Source organism: Chlamydotis macqueenii, chromosome 23 (genome assembly GCF_036417535.1).
Source record: "Chlamydotis macqueenii isolate bChlMac1 chromosome 23, bChlMac1.mat, whole genome shotgun sequence".
In the NCBI taxonomy this organism is placed as follows: domain Eukaryota; kingdom Metazoa; phylum Chordata; class Aves; order Otidiformes; family Otididae; genus Chlamydotis; species Chlamydotis macqueenii.
Window position 1 is genome coordinate 3,145,158 of NC_141578.1, and position 24,037 is coordinate 3,169,194.

The window sequence follows — 24,037 nt, forward strand, 5'->3', positions numbered from 1 at the left end:
GAGCACTGTCCAGAGGGGAAAAAAAAAAAAAAAAGCAATACACTGATTAAAAATTTTCCAATATTCAGCACAGTGCTGACCGCAGCATCCCCAGCCTCCGGTTCTTCTCGCCCTCGAGAGCCAGCACCATCACGTACGCACCGGTCCCACCGCTCGTGGCTGCGGGCTTGGAGGTTAAGGCTGGCTTCTCCCATGTGAGAAATGTGGGATTATGCACTCACATCCCACCGAGACCTAACGGCGCGGAAGTGCCTAACCCATTTAGATCTTCCCTCATTTTAAGACTTTGTTAGAAACGTTGATAAGGCAAGCATACGCTTAAAAGACAGCTGCATTAAAAAATCATCTCTCCCCAGAGATATTTTCACAGCTCATTTATTAAACCCCCTCATAGAACAGAGGGGAAAAGCCAGCTTCAATTGTTTTTAACCTACAAGAAGCGATGAGAGAGTTCAGTTCTGCCTTCCAGCCCTGCTGAGCTTCAAGGCAACGCGCTTGTCGCGCGAGCAGCTTCATTTCGGGGTGAACAAAGGGAGAGCTGGCCACAAGCCTGGTCGCTTCTGGGCTGATCCTGCATCTCTACACCCAGTTCATCCCAGCTTCTGGCTCAGGAGTTCCCCTCTAATGTAAGGATGGGATTCTCACGCTCGTTTGCGGACAAGCCCGTGCTCAGCGCTACAAAATGGTGAAGCAACGCCGTCCCCATCAGAAGGTACCAAGGATTTTCTGTTGACGAGCTTTGGCTCTGTCCCGAGCAGGACCACTTGTTTTTTCCTGCCTGAACGTATATATAAATGCAGCAACTGCATTTTCCAGGTGCCTTTCTCAGAGGAAGAGCATCGCTGCCCGGCTGCAAAGGCAACTGCTACCCGGAGAGGCTGGGACAGCAGCTCCTGCGTGTTTATCACCATCTGGGAAGGAAACTTGATGGAAATATTGCTTATACAAGCGCAGACAGAGGAATCGGGTCCCTTTTGGACACGGGAACGTGCCCAAATCCTGTTCCCCTGAGGACCTGCGCCCGCTCGCACTTGGCAAGCGCTTCCCAAAGTAACCGGGGAAATCACAAGGCTGTCAGAACAGAGCCCGTTGGAGCAGCTTGATAAAGCTGGAAATTTTTCTCACTGCTCATAGAACACTCTTTTTTTATGCCCTTACAATTACAAACAGCTGTTTATTTTGCTGGTTAGCGCTTTTAAAGCGTTCTTCCCAGTGCACAATGAAAAGCTGCAGGCATTTTCCAGGAATTTTCGGAGCAGAGAAAGTTTGGCACTCTGTTACTTGAGAATCGCTGAAAGGGTGCAATTAGCTTCAGAACAAGCATCTATTCTGGGTGGCAACCTCGGGATCCTTCCTCCGGCATCCAAACGGGCACCATGTGACAAGCGGATGCCAAGCGGCCGAGCCTCCCTCCCGCTCAGGCATGCATACAATTCCCATAAAATCTGCCTCCCGGCCTCGCTCAGAGCTCAGAAAGCCGGTCAAAACCTGCAGGCATCTGTAACCCTTTGCATCCTTTGAGAAAGCTGGGGAGTTTCGGGAAACGGGAGCCAAGCGATGCCCCAGCCGGATCCTCCCTGCCCGGCTCTCGCCTCTCCTGGCCACAGAGCATTCAATTACTGTGGCATTAAATCAAATCAGTCTATCATCCACCTCAATTAACAGGTTTCCACCATCAAAACCATGAGGAATGCGAGAGAGGTGAGCTTTGAGTTTTGGAAAAAAAAAAAAAAAAAAAATTAGGATTTCCATGAAGGAGGAATGCAGCCCATAGGATTGAACCCTGGGCAGGGATGAAAGCCTTAGAAAAGCTTTAGAGCATCACTGAATCGCACATCGAGACCAGAGTAGGATGGTTTGGAGCAGCAGACACCCTTGCAGGACGTCAGACCCCTTTTTGGGGGTCGTGAGCCCCCAGAGCTCTCCTTCCCAGCCGCTCGCATCCCCCGGGAGCGCGGCACTCGCGCGTGGCCATAGCAACCCGCGTTCATGCGCAGAAACGCCTGCCGGAGCGAAAAAAGGGGGGGAATTCGCTCCCCGGCTCAAAAATTATTCATGAGAAATTAGTGAGAGCTACAACTAACCCTCTGAAGCGTGCTCCCCCCCAGCCCTGCCCGCGAGCAGGCAGGCAGAGGACCTTCCCCTCCGTTCCCCTCGGCAAAAGGCTGTTAATTTAATATTAAAAAAGGAAAAGAGCCCTTTCTTGTGATGCTGGTTCTGAAGCACCAGTTTGAGTGCTTTTTTTTTTTGTTGCTGCTGTTCTTAATTAGAAGAAAAATCTTCTTGGAGGGAGTCTGACCAGTTGGCAGAGGCTGGTCAGCCCATCACCAGTTTCAGACCCCATCTACTCCTCTAGCTCAGCTCCCCTTGCAGCCTAAGCCAGTGTGAGTTGCTCACATCAGAGATTTCTGACCCCATTTTATTTTATTTTATTTTTTTTAACCCAAATGCCAGACCTGATCTTGCACCACAAGGTAACTTGAGGCTGCGAACAGAGACTCACAGGGACGCAGCAACGCAACGCCACCGCTCTCCCCACCCCTCTGCCCCCAGACACCCACAGCCTTTCGCTTGCTTTTCGTCTTCACCCTTCCCTGCACCCAGGTCCAGTCTAACCAGCGAGGGGCAGAGAAATCCCATTACTTGCCGCAACGAATAAACTGACATGGAAAACAAAATACCCACTCAGGATGTATAAGAAGTTGATTCAATTAAAGGACCGTGTTCTGCCACAATTATTGTGTGGTGGTTGAGAAACCAGAAATCTCCTTACCATTTCCACCCCTTCCCACTGGGAATCGCAGCTGGCTGCCCCTGCGGCTCTGGGACCGCTTCTCCCCTTCCCTCCGGAGCGGGCAGGGGGTTTGCTGGAGCAGCGTGGGTGCAGAGGGGCCAGCGCTGCCCAGGGGAGTCTATTACCCATCCGACAGCCTCATCTCAGCCCTTTCATGCTAATTATTTTCTGTACAGTTTTATGCAAATTCTTCCTACAGAGAGAGATGCATGGAAATGTATTTGCCATGCTCGGAGCGCTGGCAGCTCGTCACGTCGGCCTCTCAACACGCCCGGTCCCGCTCCGTCTGGGGATGCTCGTACCACCCCGCCGGCTCACTGCTGGGATGCAGGCGAGCTCGCTGCCCATCACGCCCTTTTCACCAGTTCCCAGCAAACTGGCTGCCAGAGATTACACGGTGATTAATGGCTGCTGTTGCATCTCCACCACCGCAGCCCAGGGGCTATAATTTTGATCTGCCTTTCAACGCTGCCTTTCACGTAATTACGGATATGGAAGGGGAGATGCCAAGGGAACGGGGAGGAGGGACACAAAAGGCAGCAAAACTGAGCTTATCCAGAGACTTTGGTTTCTGCTTTCCCAAATTCAGATGCTTCGCAGGCAGGAGAGAGGCCGAGACATGAGAGTCCCCCCTCACAGATGTCTGATGGAGCACGTTCTGAAAACAAACCAGCCACCCCGACACACAGTTGTTGCTACCAGGGCTTTTAGGATAGGTTTCCCAGTCAATCTTTCGAGAGGTTTTCATTTTAATCAGATCAAATTACAGCAGCAGACAGGTACGACTGATGCAGATAACACAGCATCTCCAGAGCAACGCGGCTGCAATTACACCCAAACCATCTGACCACACGGCCTTTGTCGAAACCTGGAGCGGCTCGGGGAGCAGCTTTCCTCCCCGCGGCATGGGCCGGGCTGGGGAAAAGGCTGAATTTGTGTGCTGGGATGTGCCAGCCATCGCTGGGGGCAATGAAGATGCAGCATCCTCCGGGTACCACGCAGCTCACAAGTCCACCTGGACGGGTGGAGGAGTGCAGGGAGGCTGGTTTCCAGGTCACCAGCTCGTATGTGCCTTTTGCATTCCTCCAACGCACAAATCCAGCCCAAGGAGCTGCACTCTGCTCCGTGCGCGGAGCTTTCCAGGGCCTCCAGAGCCAAAACATCTCAGCGCAAGGAGGGTTTAAGCAAAGCAGAGCAGACAAAGCCTGCCATTAAATAGTCATGAAAATGCCCAGTTTGTGGGAGGAAAACAACACTAATCACCCCCCCGAGGAGTTCACCTCCATCATCTCCATCTCCTCCTCCTGCCCCTGCCTTGGGGCTGCCGGCAGCGTGGGCAGACCCCGCCGTGGTACCCGGGCTGCTCCTGCTGCTGGATGCCTGCACCCTGGGCTGCTCTGGAACAACCTTCCCACGCCAGCTTGGATCCAAACAAACCCGCGGCACAAGGGAGCGGGAGGCTACAATCAGCTTACACCCAGATTACCGCAGAGCCGCCAACTCCTTTTGCAAAGAAAAAGCTTATTAGTAACCCAAGAAGTCAGGACAGCACTTTTCCGTCTTGTCCTAAAGCTCTCTGGATTAAGAGAGAAGCATCCTAATTAAATCCAAAGGTACATATGTTTCTGACGAAGGCTGGTATTTACACCGCCGCCTCCCCCCCGCAGAGGAACGGGCTGTCGCCGTCCTGGCACAGCGGCGTTATTCAGCTCCGTCTCGGTGACAAGCGGCCCTGAGAGCAGGAATTAAGGGGTTAGACACACACGTCAGCCCTGCCTGACAGGGAAAAGATGGGAAAGCAAGGAAGTCAAAAGACAGACTGTGATAATAGAGATTAAAACCCGATTAACTACCCCAGACAGCATCCCACCACGGCAAAACGAGGTAAAGGGGGGTGTGGGTGCCGGTGGCCATTCTCAGCAGGACACCTCCATCACTTCACAAGTTACTCCAGGGCAGAGAGCTGCCTACCTTTGCCTTTCCCATGTAAGACACAGTTTTTCCCCTCCAGAGCTCGGGTTAAGGTTCTGTGTCTCCTCTATCCCACCCACAAAGTGTCTCTGTGTGCCGGGAAGGATGCGCCAAGCCTTCCGCAGACCTGCGAGCCCCGGGGCTCCACCAGCATCCCCCAGCCCTGGAGCAGACCCAGATCTTCTCGGAGACGAGCCCAGAAATCGCTGGGCTGCTGCCCAAGCCCCTTTCCCCATCCTCCCCCCGCCCCACGGACGCAGGGCTGCATTATCTCCTGCCCACCCATCCCCGCGGGCCGGTGAAGGGGAGGAGGCACAATGCCCATTATTAATAACTCCGACTTTTCTTCTCCCTGCTCCTGCTGGATTTTCCTCCATGAATAATGCAGGAGCTGTGGTGCAGGACACTGCCCACTCTGTCCCCCCTGGTCCCCAAGCCAGCGGCGAGCGGGTTCGAGTGCCAGCCAGGGCCTGTCCCCATGTCCTGGGTAGGACGGGGTTTTGTTCCCAGATGCAGCTTCCTTTTGTTCCAGCCCCGCTGGCAGCAGCGGCCGCGGCGGCGAGACACAGTGGCATCACGCATCGAAGCCACGGAGGAGGCAGAGCAGAGGTCTCACCAACATCAGAGCCAGCCCATGGACGGAGACTCCGTAGCCAAGGATTTCTAAGTATCTCATCAGTATTTCAACACAATTTTTCCCCTCTCCAACAGCAGCATCTCTACTTCACAGCTGGGGAAACCGAGGCAGTGAAGATGAGAAGTCACAGGGAGCCTCATCTTCCTCCAAGCTCGTTTTGGAGACTCTCAGATTGCGCAGGTACCAACTCTGCTGGTACCAAACTGGAGAGAGTAAATTAATTAAAGCCCTTTTGCCCTGTAGCCGCAGTTCTGATGTGCCCCAAGCACAGACTTCACAGACGCTGCTGAGAATGTTTTGCAAGGTACAAGATGAAGCCTGAGAAGCACAAACCCCTCCAGTTTAAGCGAGAGGAGCCAAGGAGGCGGCTGGCCCTCGCTGGAGGGGACACACTTTGGGCAGCACGGGCTTTCCTGCCCTTCTACTAGCTGGGGTGGGGGAAAAAATAAAAAAAAAAAAAAAAAAAAAAAGAAAAATTCCCTTTGAGCTCCTAGATCCTGGTGTCGCAATGCCGAAAGCACAAAGCACGCTGCAGAACTGAGTTCCAAACGTCCCCTAAGCCCTGCCCGCTCCCCAGCCGTCCTTGAGGCTGTGCGCCCGGCGCGAGGTGTCCTGCCACACGCTGGGAGACACCTGGACCCCCACCCCAAACACCCACCGCACCGCCACACGTCCATCCTCTCCCACCACCACCATCGCCACGCTCTGACCGCCCACGAGCGGGGCTCCAAGGCGGCAAAGCCACAAGCGAGCACAGCAGCCACCGCCTGCTCCCAAACCCGCTCGGCTCCAGCCGTTCTGCTGAATCACTCACCGCATTGCCGGCGGGCCCTTCCCCGAGCCCTGCGATGCTCTCGCTGGAGATGCAGCGCTCGGCAGCATCAGCCGCGGGTCTGACTCCTGGAGTATCGCAGCGCACCGAAGGCATTCGGAGCCAGGGAGGGGATAATTACCTCCCAGCAGGCTCCAGCGGAACCCCAACCGTCCTGCCCTGCACATAATTAACCGCATCTCTAATGGTTAAATGCTTTTCTGCCAACCAGACTCTAAGCTCTTTCCCCATGAGGGTGGCAGTGGTGGTGGAAGTCCCCGGGCGCAGCTGAGGAGCAGGGTGAACGCCAGCGCTGGGGGAGAGGTGGCTGCGTCTCGGCTCATTCCCACGTGCCGGGAGCGTGGGCTGAGCAGTGAGACGGGAAGAGGGTTTTCCTCTTTTCCTCATCGTGTCCCGCCATGGTGCGGACGAGGTGACTTGGAGAGCAGGGGAAGGCAGGGCAGGGTAAAATGGAGGGAGAGGAAAAGGGCAGAGGGTGGCCAAGGGGAGGGCAGAAGATGCCAGCAAAAATCCCGGAGCCAGAGAGCGCATGGTCACTCACATCTCTGCAACGAGAGCACCCTGCACCAAGTGAATATTGCTTCCCACAGAGATCCTGAATCTCCATTGCAAGGCACTTCTCCCAGTAACACCAGTATGGATGCACCAGCCCCTCCATCATCACCCAGGGCCTTTAGTGGCACTGCAGGGAGGGAGAGCTGGCTCGGCACGGGCATGGCACGCACCGAGCTCTCCAAAGGAAGTAGGATGGGGCAGGAAGGACAGCCTGTACAAGGACAGAGGGACACGGGGGGGTTCCTTCTTGAAGGGAGAAACAGGAGACAGCTCTTCTTCCAGAAATGCTTCCCTGGTCCAAAGAAAGCTTATCGCAGAGCTGCTCCGGGCTGAGCAGCTGGGAAGGACCTCCTCCAGCATCCCGGGTCACTCGGCCTTCCCCTCCAGATGACACTTTCTCATCCACGAGAAGGACCAAAGCAATTCTGCATTCCAGCTCTGATGGGGAAAAAAAAAAAAAATCCCCCAAATCTGGATCTCAGACCCTTTTCAGGCTTGCTCGCCCTCGTGGTACATCCTGCGTTTTACTGTTTTCCCAGCAGCCAGATGCAGCTTTTAAAGAGCCAACCACAAAACAGCGAAGAGAGGTGATTTAATTAAAAAAAGGGCACAAGCTGCATATATATCCCAGTTCCACTGGTAATTAGGAAACAGATGGGGAAAGGAAGGGAAAGAGAGAGGAATCTTTGTTAGGTTAATTGTTTGGAGTCACTAAATGAAATATAGGTGGCCTGATTTCCCTGGAGGATCATAAACAAACTTAGGGATGGACTTCTGCAGGGAAGAAAGGAGGGGGCTTCCCAGCAAAGGATGGCAGATTACGACTAATCGGGCAAGAACAGAAGTGATAAACCCAAGGAAAAAACAAAGCTCCCCTTTGTAGCTTCAAACGAGGAATGGACCAATCTGATCCACAACTTCATTACCATCTTATTAAAATGCTATTTCCATTTTCCTGATTAAACGGGTGCGAGGAGAGAAGTCTTTGCAGGCTTGGCTGCCCTCCAGGGAGGAGGTGCCCTGGGGACCGCTTGGATGGCATCTTTTTGAGCAAGCACCTCAATTCCCTTCCTTCCCAAGGTGCCCTCCAAGGACACACCTTCCTCCCAGCTCATATGTCCCCAGAACCTGATATTTCGGAGCAAACACAGCAACATCTCCCTTGTTTCCCGGCTCCTGTTTCCCAAGCGTTCGGTATTAATGCTCCCTGGGTGTGGGATGCCAAGGGTATGTTCTTATCTCCACCGACACGAGCACGCAACTCCTCCCCACAGTGCTGCAAAACTTGCCCTTTAGTGGCAATTCCTGTTCTAATAACGTCAAGACTCAAACAACCCATTAGAATGTTATTTGTGACAGCTAATTTAATCACAAGCTCAATGAAACTCGGTCTCCATTAACCCCCCAAATCCTTTCTCCCCCACAAAAGGGGCCGGTGACCACCACGAACTGATTCCAGTTCAACTCCACTGTCTGTATTTCTCATTAACCCAGAGTAGCTGCCGAGATAATTACAGAGGCAGCCTTGCTGATCCGGATTACTGAGATTGGGCAATGCCCAACGGGCAAACCAGCAAGCCCAAACAGATTTCAAACCACTAGAAAATTAGAGTGGGGCTGGAAGGGAGAAGGATAAGGGTTTCAATGCACTGGGACAATGAAAGCAGGACCAAGCCTTGAGATTTGAAACCATAAGCCACGTTCCTACCAATTGATTTGTTATTTGAAAGTTATTTCTCTGTTTTCCCTGGCATTCAGGCGCCTTCCTGCTCTCTGGTGAAATTAGAACACAATCCAGCCTCCTGAAGAATAAACATCGAAGAGAGATATAAGTAAGAGCTGAGTTTAAAAACTGAATTACTTTTAATCTGCAAAACCTGCCTAAAGCAGCTCCTCAGCTGAACCATCGCGATACCAAAGGGACTGAACGCGACGCTGGGCTACGCTCGAGAAACAGCAACCGGAGCAGACGGCCATGGAAACCGGCATCGCTCCCAGCTCGCCGAGAGGCCACTCGGGCGGCTCAGCCAGGTCACCGCAGAGGTAGAGGAGGAGGCTGATCTGCCACGGCAACAGCAGCCACCGTGAAAGGCAGGTGATGATGGCACCTTCTCATGCAGGCAGGCTGGAGTCACCACACAGTTTCTCACTCACCCTTCCCCTCCCCAGTGGGATGGGGGAGAGAAATTTGGAATAGGGGAAACTTCGTGGGTTGAGATAAAGACAGTTTACAAAAATAGCAAAGGAAAACTACAATAATAACAGAATATAAGGATATTAAAATATACAAAATGAACAATGCGTGATTTCTCACCACCCAACGTCCCAACGACAGATACAGCCCATCCCGAGCAGCGATCACAGAAACGAAACAGAGCAAGCAAAGCAGTGAAAGCGAGCCAGCAAGGGAGAGGGAAAGATGCCAGTGAGCAAGAGAAGGGAGATGGACAAAATGGAGAAAATGGATGCCCCCCCTCTCCCCATGGGCAACCCCCGCTTAGATACTGAGCACAACGTTTACGGCATGGAACACTCTCTTTGGCCAGTTTGGGTCAATTATTCTGGCTGGTTTTCCCCAGCTTCCCGCATCAGCAAGACCTGGGAAGCCAGACAGTGTCCTTGGTCTCATTAGCAACAACTCATAACATCAGGGCGTTTATCAACCTTCTTCACATCTGAAATCCAAAACACACCGGCTACCGAGAGAAACATTAACTCCATCCCTGCTGAAACCAAGACACCGGTGAGGCCCCAGCATCTTCATCTCCCTGCGCAGGAGCAGAGTGGGTTTGGCTCTGCACCTCTCTGCGGGGCCGGAGGCTGCAGTATCCATGTGGCATCTCTAGCAAAGCCCCCAGGACGTTACCCTGACCAAATCTTTGCTGATAGCCCTCAATCCTGACCTTTACAACGCAGCGTACCCCCGCAAGACACACTGATGCGGAGCGTGCGTCAGCACCGTCATCCTCGCAGTACCAAAGCAGCCCGAGAGATCCGCTCCCCGCGCGACTCCAGACAGCGGCAGGACGCTGCCAGCACTGCAGTCTGAAAAATTCCCCGTCGCCGCGGCTGCTGTCTGCTCGGTGACGGACAGCCCAGACAGAGGTGCGGAGGAAGAGATGCTGAGCCTGGCAGGAGGCGGCGGCCCCAGTCAGGCCACAGAAAACGGTGGCAGGTGGTCAGGGGCAGGGCTGGCTGCCAGCAAAAATTCACCCCTGCTTGAAGATGAATGAAGTCACTGGGGATTAGCTCAGCCCAATATCTCTATTGCTGTAAGTTGGGGACAGCACAAGCCGCAGGCCTGGGAGAGAGGGGATAATGAGGATGGATAAAGGCTCCCCAGGGAAGATGAGCCATGTTCTCTTTCTCGAAATCCCATTGATTGCTTACAGCCTTACACCAAGCAGGAAGAGCTCACCGGAGCTGGTTCTTCTTTCCCCCCCAGAGAAGCCCGAAGAGGCTTTCAGAACTGGTCACGTTTCAGGGGTCATTAGCTGCTGGGGAGGGGATGAGTTTTTCGTGGGGTGGAGGCCCACAAGTCAGCGGTGACAGCAGGGAAAACCCTGCGCTCCCTTTGCAGCTGGGTGCTTCATCAGGGACCAAAGATGCCCGGGAAGCAGCTAGGAGACATCTCTAACTTAGCATAAAGCTGTTTATGAAACAAGATGCACTTCTTGTTCCTCGAAACGGCAGCGAGAGGGAACAGAGCACTTGATTAGCCCTGCAACCCCCTGCACGGTCACGCAGAACGGGTTTAACAACCCTGCAGAGTTTCTGGCCAGAATAAACTAGCCATATTGCTCTCCTGCCTTTCTCCCGAAGGAAACTGCAGAGGAAGAGGAGTTGCTTTCTTCCAGTATTTGTACTTGGTGCAGATTCTGAGGTTTGCTGCCCCTCTTCACGGTGGGAGGCAGGACCTCAGGCAAGCTGCGGCCCGTGCAGACCGCAGGGCGTTTTGCTGTCACGCCAGGATCTCTTCTCCTCCTCCTGCCAGCCTGCAGACTGCCGCAACTCGGAGTGAGAAGGAATAAGAGGAAGGAGTAGGAACATAGTGTGAAATCCAGGAAAACGTCTAAAGAAAAATCACCTCTCCTGCCTTAGCTCCTCTCCAGGAGGAAGATGCCTTTTATCTGCCTGATTAACGCTTGTGGCTGTATTCTAAAAACGCTCCAGAAGTCCCCATCAAGGCTTTAGTGCGTCTCTAACTTGCTCCTGAACCATTGCTGCTTGGTACCAGGATCCCAGCTGTAGCTGCGTTCTCGTTTCAATGATCTTTTCTATCTCAGAAACTCCTCACACACAACCTCCCAGCACAACTCCCACGCACAACTCCCAGCTCCCGTCCGGATGCTCGGCTGCAGGGCAGGACCCTCTGGGTCCTTGGCACCCAAAAGGCACCTGAGAACGGGGTTTCAGCCCTGGCCACAGCCCAGATGTGCACAGGGGTGCCAAGGATGCGGTCAGAGCAGCAGGACGAAGCCCACGCTGTGGTACCCAGAGAGCTCGAGTCCAGGCTGCTCCATCCAGCAGCAGTGGTCTCCGCTGCTCCCTCCCTCCCTCTGCGGGAGCCGCAGCTGCCGGCACGGGGCTATAATTAGCCGGGAGCACACACTGATGGCAGCCCAGCTCCAAAAGCCTTTTTTTTTTTGCCCTCTAGAGCCCAATGCTGAAGTCAACTGCGGATCTGTCACAGATTGCGAGTCAGAAATAGAAGGACGGTGGCACACATCGCTCTGAGCGGCACGGGGTCCCTCGGCACCCGGACAATTAGGATTTTAGTCAGGTGTCAGATTCACTTGCCCGAGACCAGGACTGCGTTGTCTCCAAGGTATGGCCTGGTATGGAAAGGAGAACAGGGACAATCCCAGCTCCGCAGCCTTTCCTGCCTCAGGATCACGAGGAAACGTTCGCCGCAGCCCGGGCTGAACCCCGACCCTTGCACCAACCCCCCGCGGCATCTGGCTGACGCTGCCCACCCCATCGCGGGAGATAACGGCGCTGTGGGGCTCCATCTGCCTCCCCGCACCTCAGCATCTGTTCGGAATCAATACCAGGAGCATCGCCAGCACAGCTCAGACCCCTTTATACCGGACAATAGGCAGCATCAGGCAGAAACTGCATTTCCATTGTAGAGAAGCTTTTTTTTTTTTTCTTCTTTCTGGCATGTAATTCCATGGCTGCTCACGTACCACATCCCTGCTGTTTGCCTGCACTAGTTTATTTTGTAAGACCTCCTTCTCATTAAGCACCAGGATTTATTGCAAATTGACGGACATACATTGACTGGAACCAGGCAAAGGCGGTGATTTAATGCATTCAGCAGCCCACGGAATAAATATTTGGTGCTCACCAAATGTCTTGACATTAAAAGAAAACATATACCAGTCCCCGTGACATGGACAGTTCTCCTTATCTACCCACGGGGAAACTGAGGCAGGGTAGTTAAATGGCTGGTTTAGGGTCCAGCCGCTCAGTAGCAGAGCTGAAATTAGAATAAGGACTTCTGGTTTTGTCCCACAGAATATTTTCAATAACTTTTTAGCTGCGTTTTAGGGAACAATACTGCAATAACAAACAAAGGATGGAACTGGGCCTTGAAATGTGGAGAAAGCAAAGCAAAAACTTTGAAAAATTCTCTTTTCAGTTGTTTTGCCTTCGAGACTATGACTACAAGAAGGTTAAACCAGGCACCTGTGGTTGGCTCAGCACTCTCACCCTGGCAAAATCCTTCCCTGCAATGAGCTGAAGATGATGGGTCTCACGGAGCATCGCTGCAGGAGATGGCTGGGAGGTTGGGAAGGGGCGCAAATACCCAGTGACCCTGACCTCTGTGCTCAGGACCAGCAGCTACGAGGGTTTCCAGAGCTCGAGTTTATAACCAACCTCCTTCTCTCCCACGTCGTGCTGCTCCAAGGCTGTGCCCAGAGTTTGTCACTGCAGTAGAGGGGGAGCAACACACAGAGGAGGTCTAACTTTGAGGGATTAAGAAGAATTGAAAGTTTCGCTGCTTTCCTGCCGGTTGATCCACCTCATCCCTCAGCCGGGCTGTGTCTGGAGCCCGGCCCTCTCCCACCCGCAGCCAGCTGCGGGGCAGGGAGGGCAGCTCCCGTCCTGACAAGCCACCCCCGGTGTGACTACATGCATTAACACAAAGCATCTTCCAGCCGCCAGGACTTCAGCAGGCAGCATTAGCTCCACAGATGCTCTCTGCCACCACAGGCAGTCCAAAGCCATCCTTCGGTCAAGTCCCACCACCCCTGCCTAAGCACCTTGGGGATTAGAAACTGAAAAGTTCATTAGTGCCATTTCCCTACTGATCATGGGCGTTACTCACTGGTCAGCTGGGAGGCCACCGTCCCCGGCTGCGCTGAGTGGAAGCGACACGCCGCTGCTCGCTGTATGCGTGGCTGGAGCTGACACGGCGTGTGTGCTGTCTGCCCCGAACAGGAGGGTGATGCTAATCCCTGCCCGTGATACGGCCGTGCTGGTCAGGGCAGGTTAAACTCCCTCCCACGACAACAACCTGCTGCATGGCTTCCGACAGCGCTTCCTCTGATGGAAACCAGACGGGATATCCCTGTGCTCCTTTCCCGGCTCCCGTGGCGGTCACACATCAGCCTCCTCCACAGAGGCTGAGTGTTGGCTGCCAGCATATCTTCACATCTAAAATGATACCCTGCGCCCACAGACCAAGAACTTCCAGGGAACTTCAGAGTTTCTCCTTTCCTTCTCATCCACTCATTCTGCTGGAGGACGTTTTCTCCAAAGGGTCCATGCCTGGCTGGTTCAGTCCTAGTACACATCAGTGCCCCGACAAAGCAGCCCAAAATACTTCATCATCATTTATCTTAAATTAAAGCAGTTGTAAAAGCATGCGCTGTTACTCAGATGACAAATAGTGGAGCACAGAACTTTTCAGCCATCTATCAGCAGCAGAGTCAGCAAGCCACATGTGTGACACGATTTCTCCCACCCAAGGAACCTCTGGTTGTCCACACATCACCAGCTCCCACCTTGGCATCAGCAAACGGGAGCCTACATCATAAAGCACCCGTAACAGCAGTCCCTACGGAGCCATCCCCACTGAGCACACCTAGATCCAGCTGGCCAACTATGGTGTGGAGCCCAGGGCAGCTGCACAGATATCTCACATCAGGATAACATCTTATATCTTGTAGCAAGAGGAAAGTGCTTGCAAGACTTTCTTAGGCAGCTGATGTACTGCAAGCCCCTGCAACCTGCAGGACTCTCTTTTATTGTGGTTTTTTTTTTTGTTTTCTACCCCTGCAAAGACTTTTTTTTTATTTAATATTTTTAATGTAACCCAGTGGACTAACATGTTCTAGCAAGCGAGACCACATCTAAGGTGAGCAAATCAGGAGCTGGGCTAGCAGAGATTTCTGAGGACAAGGAGAAGATCCTTCCATGGTGCCAGGAGAGGGAAATGCCATTTAAAACCAGACACTGCTCTGGCAAAGCCCAGATTGAGTGAAGACTAAATAAGAGCTGACAAGCTGACATTTGAAAATGCAATTAGCTGCCTTGTAGAGCCACCCTGCTATCTTATTGTTAATTATATGTTTGCTCAGTCTAAGAGGCAATACACTTATTTAAAATTCATTCTCAGGCTCTCCTGCTTTGACTAGTCCCTTCAACCAAGAGCTCCTGTCCTCCCCCCCCCATCCCACCCCTACCTCACAGGGTTATGGAGAGTGTGATTTCCACAAAAGGACTGTGCTGTTGTGTATTATGTACCTGCCATTATAAACCCACTCTTTGGGAAGCATCTAGAGCAACAAGTGAATTCCCAAGATAAGAAGTGCTTGGGAACAACTGGATGCCACGGAGAGAGCTGAGACTCTCTGCATCGATTCTCCATTTACGCAGTTCCAGGGAAGTGCCATCCCTCCCCAGAAGTGACAACCCCTCTCACCCCACTGAATTCAAGTAACCTGTTTCTGCAACCTCTTGATTGAAGCTCTGCAATCACAGATGTAATTGTTCTTATACAAGACCCTAACTCGTCTCTTAATTGTGATAAAGTTGACTTTTAAACATATTAGCGTGCGTGGTGCACAAGTGCTGTTTTATGGATGTAAACATCATTCACATTTGTTTGTCTTGCAAGGCAAGTTAGGGGGAAGAACCATTACAGCTGAGCAAACACTGCAATCTCCTGGGCAAAAAGCCTGCCAGGAACACTTAGAGCTCCCCAGCTGATCTCCTGGTGCTCACAGGACACGGTCCCACCTCCATTCCAAACCCAAGGCTCTCTAGAAAGGTTGGTCTGTTTGGGAAGGAAGATTATAGCAGCAAGGTGACAAGGAAACTGGAGTCCGTTAAATACAACATTAGAGAGAAGCCTGCTGTACTGGGCTCAAACCAGATTAGCCTCACAGCTGTCACCACGACCAGGAGAACTCAGATGAGGTCAACCAAAAATACACAGCCGGGGACCCAGCAGCTGATATTGCTGGAAAATAAAACCCTGTGGGCCGTGGCATCTGGATGCCAGGGCTGTCAATAAGAGATGTCAGACTGTGATATGCAACACAGTATTTTGAAGGACACTTTTACTGTACCCATATCTGTCTTCTAATAAGTGTAGTCCATGTATTTTATATAAACTAATACGTTTGAATTAACCCTAATTTTAGCTCTCCTGGGCATAAGGGAGGGAGCACTTAGTTTTGACAGAAAGTTCAGTCTTAAGATGTTTTACATTAGAATTCTAATTTACTAGATATAGTGGAAGAAGGAAATAGGATTATCAATTTATTAAGTAAATTGATTTGATGTGGTTTTCAAGAGGTTTTTCTCAGTGCACGCTCACATAGATAGCTCTACTGCAGAGGGCATCGAGTCCTACCTAGCCACCACACTCTTTTGAATTCGCAATGAGAGAAGTAAAAGCCAAGATTTCAGTCCCCAGACATGCTGCAAGACTTGCAATTCAACCACAGACAGGCTGCTCAAAATGCCAGTGCCAAAACATGGTCTGGGGCATGCCAAATGTGTCATGAAAGGAGGGCTGGCCTGAGAGGAGCTTCAGGGGTCCCATGCATGCTGTCACACATGCACGGCTACAAAGCCTCAGTTCTCTCCTTCCCCCCTCCCTCCCACTTGCCTGCACACATCTGTGAACACGTCACAGGGACTCGAACAGAAGCCAATGAGCTTGCAACAAGCAGTCTTTGTTGCTGGGTCTGGTAGGAATCTGAAAGCAAGATTTCACGAATCCTGACACCATTTAAGTGACAGCAAGAAAGAGAGCTTTTTCTACGCCCTTAACTCAATAAGGGTAGAGCTCAGCATACAGATGTGTCTTTATCAACTGCAGAGCCATGCTGTGCTGTTAGGCATATTAGTAACTCCCCCAGCTATGACAAACAGGGCTGTGTAATTAAACATGAGGCAGCTGGTGGTACCATACCCTACTGTGGAACTGTTAAGATCCTGTGGAACAAGATGCAGGCTGGCTCCAAGTAGTAATCATCTAAATTACTTGAGGAAGAATGACATTTACCACCACTCATACACCAGAACATCAGCAGCTCCTCATTAACTGAGCAGACTATGTATAAAGCTTCCAGGAGCAAGTCAAGAGTCAGGGCTGGTCTTCACCTTTTCAGCTCGCTGGGTGAGAAGGGAGTGCTGTAATTTCTTTCCCTCCCTCCTGCCCCCAGGCTGTGTGAATATCCAATAAAAACTGCTGTGAATATCCAATGAAAGCTGGTCCACAATGAAATGAGGATGGGCAGTCAATCTTTGTACAGCAGAAAAGGTTCTCCAAGTGATGCGGAGAGGGAGCAGATTGTTTTGCTTCCTGCTGGTGAAAACCCTTTAGGTAACAGGAACACAAAACAATTCTGTTTGGAAGGGACCACAGCAGGTCACCCAGCCCAACCGTCAGCTGAAAGCAGGATCAGCTATAAGGTCAGACAAGGTTGTTGAAGGCTTTAGCCAGACAGGTCTTTAAAAAAATCCATCCAACAAGGGCAGAGACCACCCAGCCTCTCCAGGTAGCCTATGCTACTGCTTGACATCCATGCTGGAGAGAGGGGGGATTTTTTTCCTCCCCCTTGCCTCCTCTTGTTTCAACCTATGCCTGTTATCCCTTCTCCTTACCAAGGGCAGAAGGTGCAACAGGAAGATCAACAACGCCGAGGGCCCGCAGAGCCCCCCCATCCCCCGGGCGGGGGTCCCGGCGGTTCAGCACCCTGGAGAGCGGCCGGGCGCCCCGCGGGGCCGGGTCGTTCTTCCGCCCACGGACACGCGTTCCCGTGTCACTCCCTGACCCGGGGCGAGCTTCGTTCTTCCCCGCTAACTCCAAGTAAATCATTCTTTCAGCACCTTTCCTTGTTGAAATTTGGGGATGGGATACTCTCAGGCGCACGCCACCATCTACGGTTTTGTTTGCATCTTCAGTGTAAATCTACGCAGATTCATAGAATCATTTAGGTTGGAAAAGACTTTTAAGATTATCAAGTCCAACTATCGACCTAACACTGCCAAGTCCACCACTAAACCATGCCCCTGAGTCTTTCATGGAATGAAAAATCTTAAAAAAAAAAAAGGCAGAGAGCGTACATCTTACTTGTGCAGGACATCAAGTAAATTAAACAGACAGCCTGAATGCTTGTTCAAGAGCACTGCTCTCTGAGTAACCCCTAGAACACAGAAGCCATTTTTAGTCCTCAAGGAGTGACTACTTAATAATAGAAATGAAAAACATGAGCCACAGGTCAGTGCCTTAGGTGGTCTCCTCAGTTTTAGAGGCACTGTATTCTCTTTTAACTCAGAACTTCTTGAGGTTACTAGGATGAGTAGGAAAAGTAAAGAATTCATAGCAGAAAGGGGATTTCACTATATTTTCTGCAGATTCAAGGAGAGTCCTATCCACCTCACAGCTCACGCTGCAGTTGCAAGCCCTGCCTATCTGTGCCAGGGCATTTCAGGAGGAATACAGTATGCAGGCTGACAGTGAGACAGTATCATGCTTGCTGTGACTTAGAAGGTCTGTAGGAACCCATCAGTGCCCATGCTGGAAGAGAGCAAAACCTACTGTCAAGGAGGCATAAAGCAGTAGAAAATCTGCCAGGAACTGAAATGAACCTCCAGATTCACCTTGCACCAAGCCTCTGGGCTATGCTCCCTTTAACTAGCCATCTGTGAGGGTCCACGTTTGCTTCCAGGGGTGAGAGGAACAGGAGGACATCTAGGACAGCTCATGCTAGGGATTTATCCGCTATACCTGTGTCAGGCCTTAAACATGAGATTATTTGTTGCCTGTGAGAAGGAACAGCACTACCCATTGGAGCTGCGCCTGGCAGGGGTTGGGTCCGCCCTGGACTGCACGAGCTTTCACGTATGAAGTTGTCAAACGCTCTCAGGTTCCACTGGAGTCACTAGGACTGGAAGGTGCTCAGCACCGTACTAGATTGAACATTAACTCTTTCCAGCGCTGGTGCTTCTCTGGCAGCCTCAGAAGCCAGCAGCCCTCAGTTTAGGCTTCATGGAGTAGCAGAGGCAGAGCGATGCTAGCAAAGGATTTCCAGGTGCTGCTTTTTGAAGGAAAGTCTCCATCCCCTGTTCCCAAGGTCTGTACCCTGTCTTATCCAGCTCAGCCTGCATCCAGGGCATGATGATGCTTTGCTTTCCTGTACCCTTGGGCTGCTCTCTCTAAGCTTCATTCCTACAGTGAGAATAACAGGACCCGGTTATCACCAGCAGCCAGAGGATGGGATGAAACCTAAAAGACTCTGAACTAAGGGGAGCTAAAGGGGCAAGGCAAAAACTTGTCCCTGCATAGCATTCTTGGGAGCTTCTACCTGGTTTAACCACAAAAAACCCTCTCTGTTCAGTTGTTAATCCTTCTCCTCCTATCTCATTAACTAGGAATGGTGATCCCTATAAGCAGGGCTGAGGTTTAAATCCTTCTCTATTTTAATCCATAATAACACAGCATGGTTTCTTTCAGATCTGCATTTAAAAAAAAAAAAAAGGAGAGGGATTATTTAGCATAACAACAACTTCAAGCAAGTTCATTCTGGGCTGGATCTCTAAAATTATGCAACAACTATCCTGGACTGAAAAGGTAAAAGAATGAAGGTATGATCTGCTTCAGCAGGAGGGGAAGAAAAAAGAAAAAAAAAAAAGAGAGCAGAAGTCATCCAACAACATTTAAAATAAAGAAAATTATTTTTGAAAGGAGTTACCCACAGGGCAGGGAGACAAGCTAGACCTCTCTGACAAGATTTGCTAGAGCCTTTCAAAAACTGTAACTGAATACAATCCTCAGTTTAAGCTGCCTGCTCGGTTTTAAGATACAAAGGAATATTTTGATAAGGGCAAACTAAATCCAAGGAACAATAAAGATTCAAAGGGAAAGTACCACAGTTTAGGTTTCTTTCTTGGATTTTTCAAAGTCTCCTCTCAGGCTTTGCTTTTATTCAAATTCAAGCAAAAACTGATTTTCTGTAGATGACTCAGGGACACTCAATGTAAACAGCTGGAATGGATTTAGAGCCTCACAATTCAGCTGCATTCTTTTATCACCTAAACGAGCAGAGCTTCCCAGCTGTGCAGAAACCAGGCAACTTCACGTCTCCCTGAAGTCCTGCAACCATACCGATGAAGGAGCCCTGCCTTGCCACTCAGGTTTATCTACACATAAGATTAAGTGCTGATGAGATTTGAGAGCCTGATGCTGCACAGACAACTAAATTAAAACCCCATAAAAGTCAACACACACGCGCGCTACTTCTCTATGGAGAAGGAAGAAATTCAGGAACTCCTGCTGAAGGCTCACAGACAATGGCAGAACCGCAGAAGCGTCCTGGGAATCTGGCTGTTTAATTTCCCCAGATTTCTTAAACAATCTCAAGTGCAAACCTTATCTTTGAGGGCTCCTCCTTACCACACCAAGAACAAGATGGAGCTGACACACTCTGAAGCTCTGAGCAACCTTTGCTCTCTCCAGGTAGGCTCCGTTTCACTGACATTTATCTAGACAGTGTTTTGTTGAAGACACCCCATAGCTACAACATTTCTGCTAAGTGGGGTTAAAGAGATGACAGGAAAGGGTGGAGGATTCAGATCTGGCAAGGTGCTTGGTCCCTATGAATAATTCACCCAGCAAGCCTTCTCCCAAGGACACAGGGTCACCCAACCAGGCCTGAAACAGAGCAATGGAAGTAAAAAATTGCTTCAGTGAAAAGTTAAAACTACTTTAAAAGCCATCTATTCACCATTTCCCATCAACCTGAACCAAAAAAGGTCCCTTTGCCTCCTGTCCATGTCCATTCTTCCTTTCTTCACGATCACAGGTCACGCCAACAGCTGCCTGGGTCTGCATTTAGACTTTTCATTGCTGTTCTCACTCCCTGACGCACAATATTGGCACGTGACCACTCACGCCTGCTCTCAACACCTTCCCCACTCCCCGGCAGCTCGCCTACGAGACTCAGTGCTCTCCTTGACACAAGGGACGCAACCACGCTAAGACCTACACAGGGGGGTCTCACATGAGCAGCCTCCTGGCAGGGTCTCAGGCAGCTGGCAGGAACAGATATGAAGAATGAGGCCCCATCTCTTGCTGGTGTTATTAAAGATATTTGACCATCTTTGATGCTCGTGCACTGCAGAAAGCCTTTGCGGTGGCACTTTGCCAGCAACAGCATCGATTTTATACACAAGACCCATGAAGATGAAGACAATTAGATCACAGCTAGGCAAATAATTCATTATGAATTAATACCATTTGAGAGCTTGGGATATTTTCCATTTAATCATTAGCTGGGAGAAGAGATGATTGGATTGACTGACTTCGTTTAAATCAGATCCCTAGCCACTGCCAAGGCAACGCAACTCAGGAAAGGCTGCGGCCGGCAGTAACCCCCAGCAAGACCCTGAAGATGATGTTGGAGCTTTGTTATTACGCCAGCCAGCCCTACCACGCAGCTCTAAGCTCAAGCAAGACAAAGCCAGTCCCCGGGTCTCAACCCCTGTAAACAAAGTCCCATTTTCAAATTTAACAACTTGAGCCCATCCTCTGTCAGCTGAGAAGACCTCCATGCATTATTTATGCTGTACTTGCATTACGGCTACACAAAAAAAAATGAAAGTCAGCAAGGGCTCGGCCTGAAGCTGTTAAATAGAAGGAACGCGATGCTGAATTTGAGCAGCTCTTTCACAGTAGGCCACGCAAAGAAGTTTTCTGGAGACAAAGCAGCCACACTGACAATCAGTTTAGCTGTCTGCCAAAGGGTAGACATTTTACAGAAACACAGCCAACAATAAAGGAGCCGGCATCTCAGTAAAAGTCACCGGATTCTTGCTTTTGTCCTCAGCATCTGATAGGAGCATCCCGGAAACACTGACAGCCCACAGTATCCATCTTAAAGCAGCCAGGCATCTGGTCTGCATTTCAGCATTCCAGTTTTTCCTGCAACGTACACATCCCCCCGCCCCTTCACACCACCTCTCTCTCTCAAAAAGCAGACGGAAGCATCCCCGTTTGACTTTCAGGAGTACTCCAGAGCCCACGCGCTATGCCAAGGACCCGACCTTGAAAAAGGATCTCAAAGACAGCATTCAAAAGGAATAAGAAAAACCTCTCCAAGCTGCAAGCCCTGCATGCCTTTCCCAGTTTTAGGAGGGACAGGATTTTCTAGAGAAAACCCCCCTCCACCCCCCCATAACCCCCCCCCCCCATATCCCTGCAGCGCCGTGCCCAGAGGCCTCACCAAGATGCAAGTGTGCATGTTCCCTACGCCCTGTCCTCCAAGGAGCAACTAAGGCCACGGAAGAAGCTACCATGCCGTGATGAAGCCGAACAGTACCTCTTCCAGGCCCACCTTGAAAGCGGCCGCGCGCGCGGAGCAGAGTTTCCTTCAGCCTCCGCAGCCCGTTTCCGAGCGTTCGCCGGAGACCGGGAACAGCTGAACCACCCGTGCAGCCGGGAGGACAAATGATTCAGCACTTTCCCCACCTCCAGAAGCGTGATCGATCGCAGCGAGCCGCTCCGCAGGCACGGCCAGAGCATGCAGATTAAAAACACGGCAGTCATAACCGCTGCTCTCCGGTGAGGCCCGGCTCCGGCCAACGCAGCATCCCGACCCAGGTGTTCCCGGAAAGGCCTCGATGTATTTGGCCAGCACAGGATGCTTCAGAGGGAAAACACCAATCCACCCTCAAAGGCGAGAGGGAAGAGGAAGGGTGCAGCCTGGTCGGAGCAAGCCCGAGGTTTTGGGCCCCGAAACATGCCCCGTCACACAAAGGTCTCTGCCCCGGCTGCGTTTCCCACCCCGCACCCCGGCCCCCCGCGCTGACACATCAGGATTTTATCACACGCATAGACACCGTGTCATGACGTAAAAGCAAAAAAACCCCGTCACATGCCCGAACCCGGTACCCAGCTCCCCGCTCCCGGGGAGGGAAAAATGAGGAGGGGGGCGGGGAGGGAAAAATGGGAGGAGGGGAGAGCCCTGCAGGCACTGGGGGTCCCAAATCCGCGATAAGGGTGCGGGGCCAGTCCCCCCCGCCCAGCCCCAGCCGTGCCCCGGGGCCGCCCCGACCATCCCCCCGGTACAGCCCGCATCCCCCCCGCTCCGCCCCGCTTACCGGTCCCGGAGCGCCGGGCTCGCCGCAGCCGGGGTTGGCCGCGCCGCACTGCGCGCTCCCGGGCGGGCGGGAGCGCGCCCCGGGAGGAGGGGCAGGGTCTGGCGGGGAGGGAGGGGGTGCGCGGCAGTGGGAGGGGTTCATTAGCGGTGCCGTTAATTAGCAGGTGCAGCCCCTTAGCGCGGGGCGGGCCGATACCGGCTGTGCCCTCCCGGTTGAGCAGCCCCCCAGAAAAGTTCCCCGCAGGGACTGAAAGCAGAAACCGGGGTTACAAATCACGCGGGTCCCGGCCGCTAAAGCCCAGCTCAAGATATTTTGAGCAGGGAAGGCCAAGTCTTTTCTGATTCTAGATTCAGACTGGATATAAGGAATTTTTTTTTTTTTTTTTTTTTTTATACTGAGGGTGGTGGAGCACTGTCCCAGGCTGCCCAGAGAGGCGGTGGATGCCCCATCCCTGGAAACATTCCAGGCCAGGTTGGCCGGGGCTCTGAGCAACCTGATCTGGTTGGAGATGTCCCTGCTCCTGGCAGGGGGGTTGGACTGGCGGGCCTTGAACGCTCCCTTCCCACCCAAACCCTTCTGTGAATCACCTGAGTGATGAGCTGCAGAGGGTTCCAGCACACTTCCATCACTTCCAAGCAGTGGGATCAGCCTCGGAGGGATCCTTTCCAGGCAGGATGCTGCTGAAGACAAGCAGAAATATCCCAGTTTGGCTCTGGGTCAGGCGTCAGCTGCTGGCTGTCCGCAATCGGTCACTCCCCCACCGAGCCACCCAGCAGAGGCTTCTGTTAGCATCACAGCCCAGACATCTCTTCAGTGACTTGCTTATCAGAAATGTCAGTTTAATTAAAGCCTCCCTCACCCAGGAAACACTCACAGTGAGATTTGCCACTTCCCTCTCCGTACATTTAATAAAATGACAAATATTCTGCTGAGGCTGTGAAACTTAAACTAATATAGATGCTTTCTCTAGAAGCAACACACTCATCCTTATTGATTTAGCATAACTTCTAGACAACATACATTGAACACGCTGGTGCACATCATAAATTGAAGCTCTTCAGGGGTTTATCACAAAAGGTGCTCAGGTCCCTGTTTTAACCCAAAAGATATATTTGTGTTTACATGTGTCACCATCCTGTAAAAATCAGTGAAAAAAATTCATCTGTCAGAAGTTAAATATTTGTCCTGCAGGGTCTACTGGACCACCAAAGGAAAAAAAAAACCTTCTGCAGGGGATCTGGAAAAGAAGCTGCAGACTGCAATTTTACTATTGAGTAGTAGATGCAGTAACACAAAACCAGACTCAGAGAGCAGGTGCTGCAGGAGAGCAACGGCCCAGCTGCTATAAATGAAGATAAATCAATTAAGAATAGCTGAGACAGTGCAGAACCCGGTGCTGAGCAGAGCTCCAGCCACCCATCCCCAGCTGCCAGGGCACTGGTGAAAACAGAGATGAAAGCCAAACCATAGATGGGAGCAAAGAGGGATCAGCAGCAAGGGACAAGGAAACCAGGCATCTAAAGCTGGGGACCTTTTCCTATTAATGTCACCGAGGCACAGGCTTACCTCCCTTCCCTTGGAGCTGCTCAGCTCCCCAGAGACTCCAGGCTTTGCCATTTTGGCA

General features: G+C 51.6%; 1 protein-coding gene across 18 annotated transcripts in view; it reads right to left on the reverse strand.

The window, feature by feature from the left end:
- NFASC (neurofascin) overlaps positions 1-22,460 on the reverse strand; it is a 92,161-nt gene extending 69,701 nt beyond the window's left edge. For all 18 annotated transcript variants that reach the window (XM_086765343.1, XM_086765341.1, XM_086765339.1 and 15 more), the window contains exon 1: positions 22,414-22,460. The gene's annotated coding sequence lies outside the window, so the exon portion shown is untranslated. The remainder of the gene's footprint in view (positions 1-22,413) is intronic.
- Positions 22,461-24,037: the final 1,577 nt, after the last annotated feature.